Source organism: Theropithecus gelada, unplaced genomic scaffold (assembly GCF_003255815.1).
Source record: "Theropithecus gelada isolate Dixy unplaced genomic scaffold, Tgel_1.0 HiC_scaffold_58, whole genome shotgun sequence".
Taxonomy (NCBI): domain Eukaryota; kingdom Metazoa; phylum Chordata; class Mammalia; order Primates; family Cercopithecidae; genus Theropithecus; species Theropithecus gelada.
The window spans coordinates 1-17,230 of record NW_020262436.1 but is presented as its reverse complement, the minus strand read 5'-3'; the positions used below and the strand labels follow the sequence as shown (position 1 = coordinate 17,230).

General features: G+C 44.3%; 1 pseudogene across 1 annotated transcript; it reads right to left on the bottom strand.

Annotated features, from left to right (window-relative positions):
* Nucleotides 1-544: 544 nt before the first annotated feature.
* Nucleotides 545-7,200, bottom strand: LOC112617891 (annotated as a pseudogene). The gene is made up of 5 exons (XR_003117981.1): nucleotides 6,398-7,200; nucleotides 4,658-4,937; nucleotides 4,178-4,351; nucleotides 3,964-4,090; nucleotides 545-708 (listed from the first exon to the last, which is right to left on the bottom strand). The product of XR_003117981.1 is annotated as an archaemetzincin-2-like (transcript).
* Nucleotides 7,201-17,230: the final 10,030 nt, after the last annotated feature.

Genomic DNA, 17,230 nt, shown 5'->3' with positions numbered 1-17,230 from the left:
GCTAATGAGAACATCAGGTGGCAATGACACAGGGGACCCATGGAACACACTTAGAGAATGTAGTTCTAAGAGGCGTAGCTCTCAAACTCCAACAAATAGTTGGGGAGATTAGGAACTGCCAGGATAACTATAGTCGAGGATAGCCTGGAGCCCAGGGCAGGAAGGCCCATGCTCCCAGAGAAGCCAGAGCAGAGGTCCTCCAAAGGCCTGGGGAAGGCAGCTTTGCCCAATGACCACAGTAGCTTGAACAAGTAGGTTACCCATTCACACCAGAATTCAGGAATTACACTAATAGAGAACACATGGGTACAGCCAAGGCTGCGTGTAACTAGTACAAAAAACTGGCACTGATACCGTAAATTTCAATATGAAGGTATCCATTTACCTTGTTTTATTGATCATTTCAGTCAAGCACTATGCACCAAAATTATACAAACGATACAAAGTCATTTATAATATTACCTTAAAGACTGACAATATACAATTTATGCAACTAAGATTCTCTTTTAAAAAACCATCCTGTCGGATTTTTTTAGTAACTTACCTTACAGGATCGAAGTAGTAAAACACTAGTTATTTCTGGAATATAACAGTTGTCGAAAATTGAATAGTCACTTGAAGATGTTTTCTTGAGCTTCTTCACTTTGCCTTCATGGCGCATGCTATAAAAATCACTGCCATACCTGGCAAAGCTGAACATCCCCACACCTACAAAAAGAGGACAAGCAGCAACAGAATGAGAGTAAGGTCCCTGAGGAAAGACCAAAGAAAAGATCAAAGAAAGAAGAGCCTGCTGGCCCATCTGGCCAGTGAGTACACCTCTGTGTCACTGTGTCCCCATCATCTGATACACTTATGGTTTGCCACCAAAAAGGAAGATTTTGGTCCCAGATTTCCCTATCAAAATCTTTTGCGGCTATCCACTTTGCCTTGTCCTGTAAAACTTAATGGACTTGAGGTCAAATACTTGAGAAAGTGAAGTTTCAGAGAGTCTTTTCCCACAAAAGAAGTCTTTTTCTGAAAGTAGTAAGTACTCCAAATCAAGTACTCAAAAAGGAATCATAAAAAATAATCACATGGGTCAGGCTTGGTGGCTGACGCTTGTAATCCCAGGACTTCGGGAGGCTGAGGCAGGTGGATCACCTCAGGTCAGGAGTTCAAGACCAGCCTAACATGGTGGTGAAACCCTGTCTCTACAAAAATACAAAAATTAGCCGGGCATGATGGTAGGTGCCTATAATCCCAGCTACTCAGGAGGCTGAGGCGGGAAAATGGCTTGAACCCAGGAGGCGGAGTTGCAGTGAGCTGAGATCGCACCATTGCACTCTAGCCTGGCAACACAGCAAGACTCTGTCTCAAAAAAAAAAAAGAAAAGAAAAAAGAAAATCACATGAACAATAGGCAGTCATTTCACTCTTTAAGGACACACTAAACAGATCTGTTACACGTGTGTCTGGAGGGGTTGCTGGCCTTCCCTCACGCAGCACTGACTGAAGACAACTGCCCTGATGTCTTCAAGACCATGCTTTAAACCACGGCTTTAGACAGAATAACCCCTTCCCCTGCCCCACCCCCACCTCCTTTTTAAAGAACAGCCCAATTCTATTATGTCTCTAGTGTCTGGTGACCAGAATAAATACCCTTGTAACTGACTTCCTGTGTTACATTTAGAGTTATATCAACCATCTCTGCAAGCACAGAGAACACGGTTTGCTACATAACTCACTCTACAGGGTACTGCTTCATAATTCGACTTGTTTACATGATCACTTTTATTTATGTCTCTTGTTCAGTTTTTATTTTAAAGTAATAAATTTTGAAAGAAAATAAACCCATAGTGGGTTTGTTCAATCTAATTTGATTCAAAAACAACTTCCTCACCTCCCTTTACCCAGAAAATGTGGACTGATATTCGAAAATTAGGGTAAACAGCATTCTGGAAGTTAAGAAAACACTAAATCTATTCATGTATCACAAGTAACCCCCTCTGGCCAATCAAGTGTGAGCATATTTCACTACAGTAATACTTTCAGCAAGGACACTTCTTTCTTCCAATAATCCTACAAACAGAAGATTATTTTCTTTCATAGTCAGTGCTTCTCAATTTAAAAATATGAAACTTTGTAAACTTGGAGAAAACAAGACCACTGTGTTAAGATATTGTCACTGTCTAATCCTGCTACTTTCCTATGTCAATCTTTCATGTCATGTAATATTTAAGAAACTTACAAAAAAAGAATTAAAACAGTTTGGAGAAATGTTTCCTGACCTCCTCAAATATGTAAGATAAATTAGCTAGCAATATCTAGATAAATGAAGATATGGTTTTAAAATTATTTTTTTAGCTGGGTGTGGTGACTCATACCTTTAATCAAAGCACTTTGGGAGGCTGAGGCAGGAGGACTGCTTGAGCCCAGGAGTTTGAGATGAGCTTGGGCAACACAGGGAGAACCTACCTTGACAAAAAAAATAAAATACAATAGCTGGGTGTGGTGGTCCTGTGGTCCCAGCTACTCGGGAGTCTGAGACAGGAGGATCCCTTCAGCCCAGGAGGTTGAGGTTGCAGTGAGCCATGATCACACCACTGCACTCCAGCCTCGGTGACAGAGGGAGCCCCTGTCTCAAAAGAAAAATAAAAGGTAGATGAAATTATTTTTCAATATTTCCATCTCTATCAGGTTAGTAATAAAAGAGAAAACTTATGATAAAAAGCTACCTCACACCACCAAAGTCAGTAACAGAGTAGTGACCCACGTCTCCAAGAGTGCATGTTGGTAGGGTCATGGCAGGCTACAAGAATCTCACATAAATGGAGAATAAAGAATAAAGAAATAGGTGGGAAGAGGCTCTATAACCCTACAGCCCCCACCTCTAGTAGAAACATTTGTCCCAAAAAGCTTACGACCCCATACAAATCCTAAGGCTCATGTAACATCCAGACCGACCATAAACTCTCAGGACAGTCCCTGTACTTACTCCCCATCCCCAGAACACTAATGAACCACTCCCCTTGGGGGGCCTTTTCCCTTTCAAGTCTGTCTTGGATTCTTGGGGATGAAGTTAGAGAGGTAAGAGCAAAAATGAAGGGGAGGAGAGAAGTAGAGAGATGACAAAAAAAAAAAAAAAAAAAAAGACCTGTTTCCAGAACCTTTCCCATCCCCAATATTACCATGCAGAGTTCCTAATGAGTCAAGGTTTATTATGTATCTCAAATCAAAGATGGAAGTTTTGACTTTTTAAATTAAAAAACAAAAAACAATGTCATAGGATGAGAAAGAAGCATACACTTAGTCTATGGCTATTCTATCTGTGCAAGATGACTATGAAAAGAATTGAAAAACAATTAGCAAGATTTTCACATCCATTAATGAGAGTTCAAACTGTAATTGCTTTAATTCACCTTGCTACTAAATTACTGACATTTTCTAGCTGTTATGCCGAATGCCTATATATGTGCCAGGCCTATATATGCATTTTTTTTTGAGACAGGGTCTCACTTTATTGCCCAGGCTGGAATACAGTGGGGTGATCACAGCTCACTGCAGTTTCAACCTCCTGGGCTCAAGTAATCCTCTCACCTCAGCCTCCTGAGTAGCTAGGACTACAGGTATGTGCCACCATGCCCAGCTAATTTAATTTTTTTGTAGACATGTGGTCTATGTTGTCCAGGTTTATACACACTTTTTATGTATAGGCACTTTTATGTAAATTATCTCCAAATCACTCCATGATGTGAGTATTGTTACCTTTAAGGTCATGTATGTAGTGAGTGGCCAACCCGAACCTAGATTATCAGAATCTACCAACAGCACGCTTCCCATTATGGCATAATGTCTCAACTGAAAATACTATACAGTTTTAAATATCAATACGGTTCTTGGTTGGAATTTTTTCCCTTCTTTTAACATCTTCAAATATTCTCAAGTTGAAGAAGCTTCTAACAATGCCAAAAAAAAGGAATACCATCTGTCAGAGGCCTGTCCAGAGACAAAATTCCACGAGTCTCTTGGGTAAAGATCAATCATTGTTATTTCCACAATACAGAAGGCATTTTCAGGTTTCTTCTTTTTCAAGAACTTCAGGATGTCCCCTATTTAAAAATACATAAATGTATGAGTGTATATTATATACATATGCTTCCTTTACTCGGTTTAAAGTGCAAAGTTGTGTAATTCACCCACATGAATTTGTAGGTTTTGTGTGTTCTCCTTGACTCTAAAGGAACACCTTGTTGCAGAAACAGGAACTGGTTCTAGGAGTTTTACTCTCAAGCCATAGGAATATGCTTTACAGTAGCCCGTAAGCCATTTAATATATTCTTCACTGATAAGTCTGGTGTTTCCTAGAGAGCCTATAATATGGAAGAACATTTAAAAACAGACTTTAAGATGATTATTCAGTGTTTACCCAGTCTATGAGTAAGAGGATTCAAATTAGAAACAAAACCAACTCTAAATTTTCAATACACCTTTATCATTCATTGGTGTTGCTATGAATTAAAAAGAAACAAAATGTTCTAGGTCAGTTTGGCTACAAAACTTGTACCGTTGCAATGAATATCAAAAATGATCCCAAAACAGCCCATCTGAATCAGACCAATAGCCTGGACTATTCCTGACAACAGCGCCATTGCAAAACCGAACCAACCAGTATTTACCAATGGACTGTATATAAATGCTGCGTTTGTCTGGAGAGGGTGTCTTTCTCTAAGGATCACTGAAGAACTGTTCAAAGTCTTGGGGGGCCTCAGGGTGGGAGGTGATCCAATCTGGAGAATGCAAGGTAATCGGCCCAAAGAGATCACTGGCTGGCTGGAAGGCTTCATTCATTAAACGCTGTTCCCCAGCATCTAATTTCTCATACTGTGACACCAGCACTGGGTTCTTTGAGATGAGAGCTGTTTTTAGTGTCTGTTCGGAGTGCCGTACTATTTGCATCTAACAAAAAAACATAAGTAGTCAAATATAAAAATACACATCCATATTGGGCACTTTACCTATCCTCCATATACAGCTCTGATTTATCCCTAGAATGAAATGACTGATTGCTAATGCTTTAGAGTGGTCACACTTAGAGTGGTTTCCTCACGTCCAATCAATTTCTTGGGGATCTAAGAAATTAAAAAGAAAATCAGGACATCCATTCCTCCATCTCATATGGAACCCGCTCCCATTACAAAAACGAGTGGTGGCCAGGCGTGGTGGCTCATGCCTGTAATTTCAGCACTTTGGGATAGAAGGACTGCTTGAGGCCAACAGTTTGAGAACAGCTTGGGCAACATGGTGAGACCCTGTCTCTACAAAAAATTTAAAAATTCCCTGGGCATAGTGGTGCACACCTGTGGTCCTAGCTACCAGGGAGGCTGAGGTTGCAGTGAGCCATGATCGTGCCACTGCACTCCAGCCTGGGCAAGAGTCCAAAACAAACAAAAAAAACCTCATGGTGACCATAGGAGCAGGACCTCACACCCAATTTCCTTCGTTCAGGGAATAATAGTATTAGCCTGGCACGGTGGCTCATGCTTATAATCCCAGCACTTTGGGAGGCCAACGCAGAAGGATTACTTGAGCCTAGGAGTTTGAGATCAGCCTGGGCATCATGGCAAAATCCCATATCTACAAAAAAATTAGCCGGGCATGGTGGTGTGCACTTGTAGTCCCAACTACTTGGAAGGCTAAGGTTGGAGGATCATCTGCGCCCAGGAGGTCGAGGCTGCAGTGGGCCGTGATCGTGCCACTGCACTCCAGCCTGGGCAACAGAGACTTTGTCTCAAAAAATAATATTATGAATTGACTCATTAGTGCCACATGAAAAATACTCATCGTTTCTAATGTGACTCAAAGATCTTCAACATCAAATAAAAACAAAACTAATGTAAGCCCTATCATTTCTGCAATTTAACTGCAGGCTGAGAAGCTACAGCTTAGCCACTGAAGTTTACGGCCTCAAAGTCATGTCACATTAGGGAAGACATCAGATGACTAATCAAAAGCCAGACTCACAATGACAGGTTTCTTCCATTCACATCGTGTTCCTATGTAGAGCTTTCATCCTTCCTCTTGAATGGGTCAGATGTTCCGCCACGAGGCTTTTTGAATTAGACAAGGAAAAAATTGAACATCTCTGTCTGGATCATCTCTGTCATATTTCCTAATTATCTAGATTTTGCCAGTTTAATGATAGACAGCTGATGGGAAAACTTAAGCTAATGTCTGTTCTGATTGAACCTCTGAATTCTGGGGTTGAAGAGGCTGGTTGAAATTCCAGATCAAATGTCTCTGTACTCAAAGCTCTGATATGAGCATAGGCTCATCCTCACTCCCACACAACTGGGCTGAAATCTGACTTCTACAGGACAAAATATAAAACAAGATGTACCTTCCTGTAGTCTACCTACCTTGATTAGGAAGGAAGGCTCCCACGGAAGCTTTTATCTTACAAGGACGGACATGTCTGGGCCTGGCCGGAAGTAAGTTGTGGAGTGTGCCTTCATCTTAATATTAAAAAGGCAGTGTGAAAGGTCAGGAGGCCTCCTCTTGCCTCCCAAGCCTAATCTAGGGAAGCTGCGGGAGAAGACAGGCAGGGGGCGGAGAATTCGGTCACTGCAGTGGGCTGGAGGCCTGGGATGCTTTGGTCCCAAAACCAGAACATCCCGGGCAAACCGGGAGGAGTTGGCCACCCTGGCTGGTGGCCTATAGCAACTCGCACTGTGGGCTCTGGTCTGTGCAGGCACAACCCAGTCTCCGGCTGGGGGTGGAGTGGGGGTTCCCCGGGTACTCTCGCTTCGCCTCTTCTTCCCCCAGGAGCCTCTGGAAAGGCCTCCCTGGCTCCCCAGAGGCACTCCGCCCCCGCAGTCCCCGCGGCTTCCGCCACGTCCGCCCCTCCTACATCCTCATCCCTCTCCACCGACCGCGACTGGCCCCCGCCTCTACGACCCGGCTGCCCCGCCTAGGGTTCCCCGCCCAGCTCTGACAGCACCCGCGAACCGCCCTGACTCAACAGTCCTCGACACCACCCACCCGCGACTGCTCTCACGCGCGTGCGCACCACGTCTCTTCGCACTACGCCGCGCCACGCCCACTGGCGCCACGCCCCTTCGCGCCACCCGCCGCTCCGCTCCGTCGCTCCAGCCCTGTGAGCCCCGCCCCACTCGCGACCCGCTCGCGCCACGCCCCTGAGCGCGAGGCCGCCTGGGCAGGCGCAGAGCTGGAGTTCGGCGGCTGCGGCCGGCCTCTTCCAGAGTCGCAAGGGGGCTATAACCCCCAGCCGTCCGCCCCGTCAGTCGCCAGTTCCCTGCCTGCCCTCGTGGGGGCTCCGGGCCTGGTTTTCGAGAGCCACAGACGCGCTCGCGTCTTCGGGGTTGCCCGTGTGGGACTGCTTGGCAGGCCGCGGGTTTGAGAGGCGTCCAGGCGTGACGAATGCAACCAGCGTGGCCCCAAATGAGTCGGCGGCCGCCACAGGTTGATGTAGAGCCGCGGCGCTCCCCGGGACCGTCACCCGCAGGACTTTCCCTTCTTTATTTGTTGGGGGCGGTGGAGGCTGGAACCCAGACGCTCAAGTGTGGGGCGCGTCCTCGTGGCGTCCCCTCGTGGCGTCCCTGGCGAAAACCCGGATGCCAGGAGGGACAGTGAGGTCGGAAAGGCACCGCGGGGCCTGCATTAGGGCTGTGCTAGCTCTGTGGCATCGGGTGAGACGTTCAGTCTCTCTGGGCCTCGCCATTCTCTTTTTCTTTTTTTTTCTTTTTTGTTTTGTTTTTGAGACGGAGGCTCTCTCTGTTGCCCAGGCTGGAGTGCAGTGGTGCGATCTCAGCTCACTGCAACCTTTGCCTCCTGGGTTCAAGCGATTCTCCTGCCTCAGCCTCTCCAGTAGGTGGGACTAGAGGTGCCCACTATCACCTCCGGCTAATTTTTGTATTTTTAGTAGAGATGGGGTTTCACCATGTTGGCCAGGCTGGTCTCGAACTCCTGACCTCAGGTGATCCGCCAGCCTTGCCCTCCCAAAGTGCTGGGATTACAGGCGTGGGCCACCACGCCCAGCCTAGGGCCTCGCCATTGTCATCTGTAAGATGAGAGGACCCCCTTCGGTCTTGGGAATGTGGGAGCTCAAAGCACGTGGTCCCAGGACACTCCCCTATACAGCCCCTGATGCATCCCAGCGCCCATCAGGCCTTAGGACACGGCGGATTGCCAGACTTGGTAATGCCACTGAGTGATCCCAGTTACAAATCGCCACCTCACCAGCGTCCCCTCTCCCTTTGAAGTTGGCCTTTAAACAGGCCTCTACTCCCACACCCGCCTTCCTATCCGACTCAGTTCCTTCTTTACCAGTTTATGCCATGATCCGTTGGTCCTAGCAGCTTCCTAAAAGCAGCCCTGGGGAAGCCCAATTCCATTACAAACCTGTTTCCCCAAACCTCCCACTGGTTCACTTCCAAGACCTCACCTTAAGGGACACCCAGCTTCCTTCCCTGGACACTTACTTCCCTCCCACACTTCCCTCAAAAATACTAAGCCCTTGTTTTTATTTTCCAGCTATTGTCCTATCGCTACAAAAGTAACCTCTTATTTACTTAGAGACGGAGTTTCACTCTTGTTGCCCATGCTGGAGTGCAATGGCCCGATCGCAATCTCGGCTGGCCGCAACCTCTGCCCCCTGGGTTTAAGCGATTCTCCTGCCTCAGCCTCCCTAGTAGCAGGGACTACAGGCGCCCACCACCACGCCTGGCTAATTTTTTGTATTTTTAGTAGAGACGGGGTTCCACCATGTTAGCCAGGATGGTCTCGATCTCCTGACCTCGTGATCCACCTGCCTCGGCCTCCCAAAGTGTTGGGATTACAGGCGTGAGCCACCGTGCCCAGCCTTTTTTTTTTTTTTTTTTTTTAAATAAAGACAGGTTTTCACCCTGTTGCCCAGGCTGGTCTGGGACTCCTGAGCTCAGGTGATACACCTGCCTCGGTCTCCCACAGTGCTGGAATTGTAGGTGGGAGCCACCACGCCCGGTCTCAGTTCTTTTCAAGTCAAGCCATTTTACCATCTTCTGGATTTTCCTCATCCTCATTCTCCTTCCCAGTCTCCGGGAAAGACAAGCACATTTTCTTGATGACTTCAGCACTTCTAACCCCTTGTTGGCTCTCCTTAGAGGACATTAACTCTGTGTGTTTGAACCTTTCAACTTCGAGGATCTCCTCAGCCCTTCCTTATTTGTTCACCCTTCTGGATCATGAAATCTCCAAATTTGTCTTTTGAACCCAGTGCCCATATCCACCCTCACCTGAACCCATTCTTTAATAAAATGGATTCGCACCATGACTGTTCTCAAAGTTTGAAACCGAGAATACTGATGCGCCACTCCTGCTTCAATGCTTGAGAAGTCATGGGCTTTCTTCCAAGTGCCTTTTGACTGGGCGCCTATCTCCCGACAGCCTGAGGTGGTGTAGTGCTTGAATCCTAAAACCCTCACTCACTAGCGTGGGACCTGTGCCAGTTACTTGACCTCTTTTTCATCTCTTCACTAGTTTGTAAAACGGAGACAATTACAGCACATCTTTTTTCATTATTATTATTATTGACACGAAGTCTCACTCTGTCACCCACGCTAGAGTGCAGTGGCGAGATCTTGGCTCACTACAACCTCTGCCTCCTGGGTTCAAGCGATTCTCATGCCTCAGTCTTCCGAGTAGCTGGGATTACAGGCACGCACCACCAAGCCCGGCTAATTTTTGTATTTTTAGTGGAGATGGGGTTTCACCATGCTGGCCAGCCTGGTCTTGAACTCCTGACCTCAGGTGATCCACCTACCTTGGCCTCCCAAAGTGCAGGGGTTACAGGTGTGAGCCATCGTGCCCCACCTACAGCATATCTTAGCAGAATTTTAGGGATAAAATGAGTCCCTTTGGATATTGTGCCTGTTTTTGACTGAACGGCTGGCTGTCTTCTGACATCCTGAGTGGCTTCTTTAGCTTAGTTGTCACCTCTTCTATAGCCTCATCCCGCCTCATGACAAGACTTCTCTTCTGCCTGTTCATTGCCTTGTGTGTACATAATAATACTGCAGTCGTCCTTGTCACAGTGATTGTAACCTATTTCTTACATGTCACCCTTACTCAACTGCGAGATGCTGGAGGGTAAAGACTCTCATACGAGGTGTCTGAAGCATAAAAGGTATTCACTAGATTTTCATTCAGTGTTTTTTTTTTTAGATGGAGTCTCACTCTGTCACCCAGGCTGGAGAGCAGTGGCGTATCTCAGCTCACTGCAAGCTCCGCCTCCTGGGTTCATGCCATTTTGCTGCCTCAGCCTCCCGAGTATCTGGGACTACAGGCATCCGCCACAACGCCTGGCTAATTTTTTGTGTGTGTTTTTAGTAGAGGCGGGGTTTCACCATGTTAGCCAGGATGATCTCGATCTCCTGACAGTTTTTTGGTATTCATTAAAAAGAACTTCATTTTGCATTTAAACTGTTTAAATTTCTGAATCATGAACTTTGTACTTGCTCAAAAAATTTAGGATAGCATATTTCTGCATAGTCTAATATTTATTTTTTTAAAATACTGACCAGGCATAGTGGCTCATGCCTATGATCCCAGCACTTTGGGAGGCTAAGACAGGAGGATCACTTGAGCCGAGGAGTTCCAGACCAGCCTGGTCAACATAGAGACCCCATCTCTAAAAAAAAAAAAAACCCCAAAAAACCTGGTGTAGTGACACATGCCTGTAGTCTCAGCTACTTGGGAGGCTGAGGTGAGAGGATGGATTGAGCCTGGGAGGTCAAGGCTGCAGTGAGCCGTGATTCACAGCACTTCAGCCTGGGCAACAGAGTGAGACCCTGTTCAAAAAAATAAACAAATAAACACCTTAGCGCTTGGGGGAGTTAGGTTTTGTCGTGTATTTTTTCATTAGAAGAGAAAGACACTCTCCCTTACTAAGATATTTTTGCCTGTTAACTAATACGCAGTTGCAGAATGCACCATAGACTGGCTACATTTCGAAGAGCACTACAAGTTCTGATATTTAGAAATGAGTGAATATGCCAGTGGTCCAAAGTTGGAAAAGAAAGTTGGTAACAACATTAGAAGGTGGCAGAAAGCAGGAAAGAAATGTAACATATATGGCAGATGAAGGGTTTTAAAATAACTTTTATGTATCAACACGGAAAAGATAAACACCATGACATAAAAATGAGCAAAAAATATGAACCATATAATCCGAATAGTCCATTAACATTCACGTGTTCAGTAAAGTTGAATGAACTCAAATGAAAACCACCCTAATAATTGTTATCTTACCTGCTAATTTGGCCAAACTGTTTATTTTGAAATAATTTCAAGCTAACAGAAAAGTGGCAAAAATAGTATAAAGAATCCTTACCTTCAGGGCCGGGCGCGGTGGCTCATGGCTCACGCCTATAATCCCAGCACTATGGGAGGCCGAGGTGGGCGGATCATGAGGTCAGGAGATCCAGACCATCTTCGCTAACACAGCGAAACCCCATCTCTACTAAAAATATAAAAAATTAGCCGGGTGTGGTGGCGGGCGCCTGTAGTCCCAGCTACTCGGGAGGCTGAGGCAGGAGAATGGCGGGAACCCAGGAGGCGGAGCTTGCAGTGAGCCGAGATCTCGCCACCGCCTGGGCGACAGAGTGAGACTCCATCTCCAAAAAAAAAAAAAAAAAAAAAAAAAAATCCGCAGTACTTAACATTTTACCTCATTTCTTTATCATTCTCATTCTTTCTGTGTCTTTATCTCTGTCTCTCTCTATATGCAAATGTACATTCTTTCCCTGAACTATTTGACAGTAGGTTGCAGGCCAGGCCCGGTGGCTCACGCCTGTAATCCCAGCACTCTGGGAGGCTGTGGTGGGTTGATCACTTGAGGTCAGGAGTTTGAGACCAGCCTGGTCAACATGCTGAAACCTGTCTCTACTAAAATTTAGTGGAATGTGGCGTTGCATGCCTGTAATCCCAGCTACTGTAATCCCAGCTACTTGGGAGGCTGAGGCAGGAGAATCGCTTGAACCCAGGAGGTGGAGATTGCAGTGAGCTGAGATCATGTCACTGCACTCCAGCCTGGGCAGCAGAGCAAGACTGTGTCTCCAAAAAAAAGTAAATTACAGACATGATGCCTTGCACTCCTAAATACCTCAGAGTATATTCCCAAAAATCAAGCACATTTTCTTAAGTAGTCACAGTACAACTAAAACATGAGTCCATACTGACATTTCCAATTCCAGTCCAGCCTGACTTCACAGAGTTCATTCATTCTAGCCTTCCATTTTTCCATATGTATGATGTCCTTCATCAGTAGAGAGAAACCTGGCTCCTGTTATTCACAATTTATTTATTTATTTGCTCTGTACTAGAATATGTACTAAAAATAATTTCAGAATTCCTAATCCATAGCACTGCAGGAAAACAATTTTACCAATTAGTATGTGTTTAAAGTTCTTTACAGCCAGAGGATATATATTAAAATACTGTGTTCAAGTTACCTACATGAGTTAGTTCTTCCCCCTCCCAATTCTGCCCTTCAGTGTAGTATTGTTATTAACATGAAATATAGTTCGGTTCATTTATTTTTGTTTGCATTCCATTTTACAAATTTGCCCCCAACTTTGATCTTTTTTTGATTGTGTGATACATTAACATGGTTACTAAAAAGTTGTATTTGATGATAATGTTCAATGATGGTAGACTGTCCTGGTGGAACTGTGTATAAACAGGTCGAATCTTTCTGGTGAACAACCTGACATGGAATATTAATAGCTTTTAAAATGTTCATACCTATTGACCCAATAAGAGATCTCACAGACTTAAGGTTAAGGACAGTCACCAAAATATTATTTATAATTATAAAAATTAGAAACAATCAAAATATCCAGCTATTGGGGACTGGAAAAGCACAAATTATTAATCAAAGACCATAAATTACATGTACATTCATATGTTATAATACTAAGCATCTATTTAAAATCATTTCTCAGCTGGGCACAGTGGCTCATGCTTGTAATCCCAGCACTTTGGGAGGCTGAGGCAAGCTGATCACCTGAGGTCAGGAGTTTGAGACCAGCCTGGCCAACATGGCGAAACCCAGTCTCTACTAAAAATACAACAATTAGCCAGGCGTGGTGGCGCATGCTTGTAGTTCCAGCTACTCAGGAGGCTGAGGCAGGAGAATCACTTAAACCCAGAAGACGGAGGTTGCAGTGAGCCGTGGTCACACCACTGTACTCCAGTCTGGGTGACAGAGCGAGACTGTCTCAAAAAAAAAAAAAAAATCATTTCTCAAAGACAATAGTGACCTAGAGAAATGCTAAGGGAAAATAAAGTGTGACACAGAAATGTTTACACGTTGTAATTTTTTTTTTTGGAGACAGGACCTCACTCTGTCACTCAGGCTGGAGTACAGTAGTGTGATTACGGCTCACTGCAGCCTGGACCTCTCAGGATCAGTTAATTCTCCCACCTCAGCCTCCCAAGTAGCTGGGATTACAGGTATGCACCATCACACCTGGCTAATGTTTTATATTTTTCATAGAGAGGGGGTTTCACCATGTTGCCCAGGCTTGTTTTGGTGTTGAACTTCTGGGCTCAAGCCCTCTACATGCCTCCACCTTCTGAAGTGCTGGAATTACAGGCATGAGCCACTTTGCCTGGCCTATACATTGTAAACCTTATTTTTGTTTTAAAAAGATGTGCTTGGCTGGGCGTGGTGGCTCATGACTGTAACCCCAGAACTTTGGGAAGCTGAGGCGGGCAGATCATCTGAGGTCAGGGGTTCGAGACCTGCCTGGCCAACAAGGCAAAACCCCATCTCTACTGAAAAATACAAAAATTAGCTGGGCATGGTAGCACATGCCTGTAATCCTAGCTACTCAGGAGGCTGAGGCATGAGAATCACTTGAACCTGGGAGGCGGAGGTTGCAATGAGCCAAGATTGCGCCACTGCACTCACTTTGTGTCCAAAAAAAAAGTGCTGATAAGTAATAATCTGTGAATAATGAGATATTTGGTGGTTTTGATTTCTCTTTCTCTCTCCCACTTTACTTATTAATTTGCCTTTTCCAAACTTTCTATAATAAGTATTATTAATTTTAGTCAGAAAACAATTTAACAAGTTAGTAGTGTATTAATATTTAGGCATTCCTAAATAGGCATAACAGCTTCTACATGCTTTCTAGGTGGTTCCCTGCCTCTGTCTTTCTGCCTAGGCTTTCAACTGCTCCTCAATCTATTTTTCCTATGGTCTCTGAATTTTACTTACACCAACACACCACTAACTAGAGATTCATTTAGATTAACAACCAAGCCATCCTTTGTCTTCCTAATTTGTTGACTTTATTTTAAAATTACTATATGGACCGGGTGCCGTGGCTCATGCCTATAATCTCAGCACTTTGGGAAGCCAAGGCAGGCGTTCGAGATCACTTAGGTCAGGAGTTTGAGACCAGCCTGGCATATGTGGCGAACCCCCGTCTCTGCTAAAAAAACAAAATGAAACAAACAAAAAAACCAGAAAATTAGCCAAGTGTGCCAAGTGTGGTGGCACACACCTGTAGTCCCACACTTGGGAGGCTGAGGCAGGAGAATCACTCGAACCTGGGAGGCAGAGGTTGCAGTGACCCAAGATCACACCACTGCACTTCATGAAGCCTGGATTATAGCGCAACACTCAGTCTCAAAAAATAAACAAATAATAAAATTACTATATGTATGAAAATATTCCAAGTACACATTTTTAAAAGCTAAGAAGTGCTAAAAGCATTGTAATGAAAAGTAATAGTCCCTGCCCCATAGGCCAACTTCCTAGAGGCTACTGTTCTCAACTCCTTGGCTGTTTTTTCTGGTATTTATCTCAGTGTTTCTCAACAATGTGTGTATAGTGAGATTTCTTGATCTTTTAATTTTAGGTAGCATCTGTTAATTTATTGCCATGAGAGATGAGGACTTAACTTTCATACATCATACTTTCCACCTCTCATTCCTCTTGTGATTATATCACACATTTTGGTTGAATCTGGTGGTCAGTGTGTACATTATGATGATTATGCAAACATTGTGCACTACATTGTGCAGTACAGAGTGTACTATGACCATGCTTTCTTTCTTGTAGAACCTCTTTATTTTTGCCTGGAGTTAATCATCACTTGATTTCTATTATTTATTTTCTTTAAAAAAACTATATAATATGCATGTGCCTCATTTTTTATGTTCTCTGATTCTTTACTTTGTTTTTTAATGCTTCTCTACATGGCCCATGCACACTGGTTACATTTTTTTTCTGGGTACTTTCACCTCCCCATTCCTATCTGTACTGGTCGTCCATGGGCCTACTGCATAGTTGTTCCTAGGGCTGCAACTACACTTTGCTCTGTTGGATCCCCTGTTTCTTAAATTATTAAATTCTGTGTCTTCCTCTTTCCTGGCTTATTTCTTTGGTTTCAGTAGCACATCCCCAGAACCTTCTGGAATAAAGGTACATAAATACTTTTAGATCTTTGACATCTGAAAATGTTTTTATTCTGCCCTCATACTTGACTGAGAATTTATTGAGTTGGTGTGGAATTCTAGACTGCAAATCATTTCCCCTCAGAATTACAAATAGTTTGCTCCAGTTTCTTCTGACTTCCAGTGTTGCTACTGAGATGTTCAATGCCATTTTGATTCCTAGTCCTTTGTATGTTATCTGTTATTTTTAGGAAGATTTTAGGATCTCTTTTTTATCCTTAGAGTTCTGAAGGGTTATAAAGATGTGCCTTAGCCTGAGTCTTTTTTTCCCATTCATTTTGTGGCTCACTTAGCAGGCCCTTCGATACTGAGACTCTTATGCTTTCATTCTGAGAAATTTCCTGGTATTTTAAAAATAATTTCCTACCCTCCATTCTTGCTGGATGTTGGACTTTCAGAATAGATCCTCAAATGTTCTTATCTCTCACATTTTTCCATCTTTTTGTACTATGTTCTGAAGTTATTATCAAGTATTTTCTTTTTCTTTTTCTTTTTTCTTTTTTTTTTTTTTTTTGAGACAGAGTTTTGCTCTGTCGCCCAGACTGGAGTGCAGTGATGTGATATCAGCTCACTGCAACCTCCACCTCCTGGGTTCAACCAATTCTCTGCCTCAGCCTCCCTAGTAGCTGGGATTACAGACCTCCACCACCACGCCTGGCTAATTTGAGACGGGGTTTCACCATCTTGGCCAGGCTGATCTTGAACTCCTGACCTCGTGATCCACCCGTCTCGGCCTCCCAAAGTGCTGGGATTACAGGTGTGAGCCATGGCACCCAGACTTTATCAATTATTTTCTATCTTTTCTTTTGAATACTTACTTTAAACTATTCTGCTTTTTCATAGCCAAAATCCCTTTCTTATTATGATTATTTTATTTTGCACCCTGCTATGGTTTGAAAGTCTGTGTCTCCCCAAAATTTATATATTGAGACCTAACCCCCAAAGTGATAGTATTTGTAGATGGGAACCTTTGGGAGGTGATCAGGTCATGAGAATGGAACCCTTATGAATAGTATTAGTGCCTTTATAAAAGAGACCTGGGCCAGGCGCAGTGGCTCAAGCCTGTAATCCTAGCACTTTGGGAGGCCGAGACGGGCGGATCACGAGGTCAGGAGATCGAGATCATCCTGGCTAACACGGTGAAACTCTGTCTCTACTAAAAAATACAAAAAACTAGCCGGGCGAGGTGGCGGGCGCCTGTAGTCCCAGCTACTCGGGAGGCTGAGGCAGGAGAATGGCATGAACCCGGGAGGCGGAGCTTGCAGTGAGCCGAGATTGCACCACTGCACTCCAGCCTGGGCGACAGAGCGAGACTCTGTCTCAAAAAAAAAAAAAAAAAAAAAGAGAGAGGGAGACCCTAGGGAGAGACCCTAGGGAGCCAGTTCACCCCTTCTGCCACGTGAGGCCACTGCAAGAAGACACTATCTCTGAACCAGAAAGCAGGCCCTCTCCAGACACCAAATCAGTGCCTTGATCTTTGATTCCAGTCCCTAGAACCGTTAGAAATAAATTTCTGTTGTTTATAAACCACCCAGTGTATCGTATTTTGTTATAGCATCCCAAACAGTCTAAAATACATCCTCTCATGGATAAAATGTCTCATGGATAAAATGTCTTTTCTTATTTCTCTATAGATAGTAACTATGCCACTTTTAAAGATTTGTTCTGTTGTTTCCTCTCTTTTGGTCTCTTTGTTTCATGTTAGGACTTTCCATAAACATCTGGTA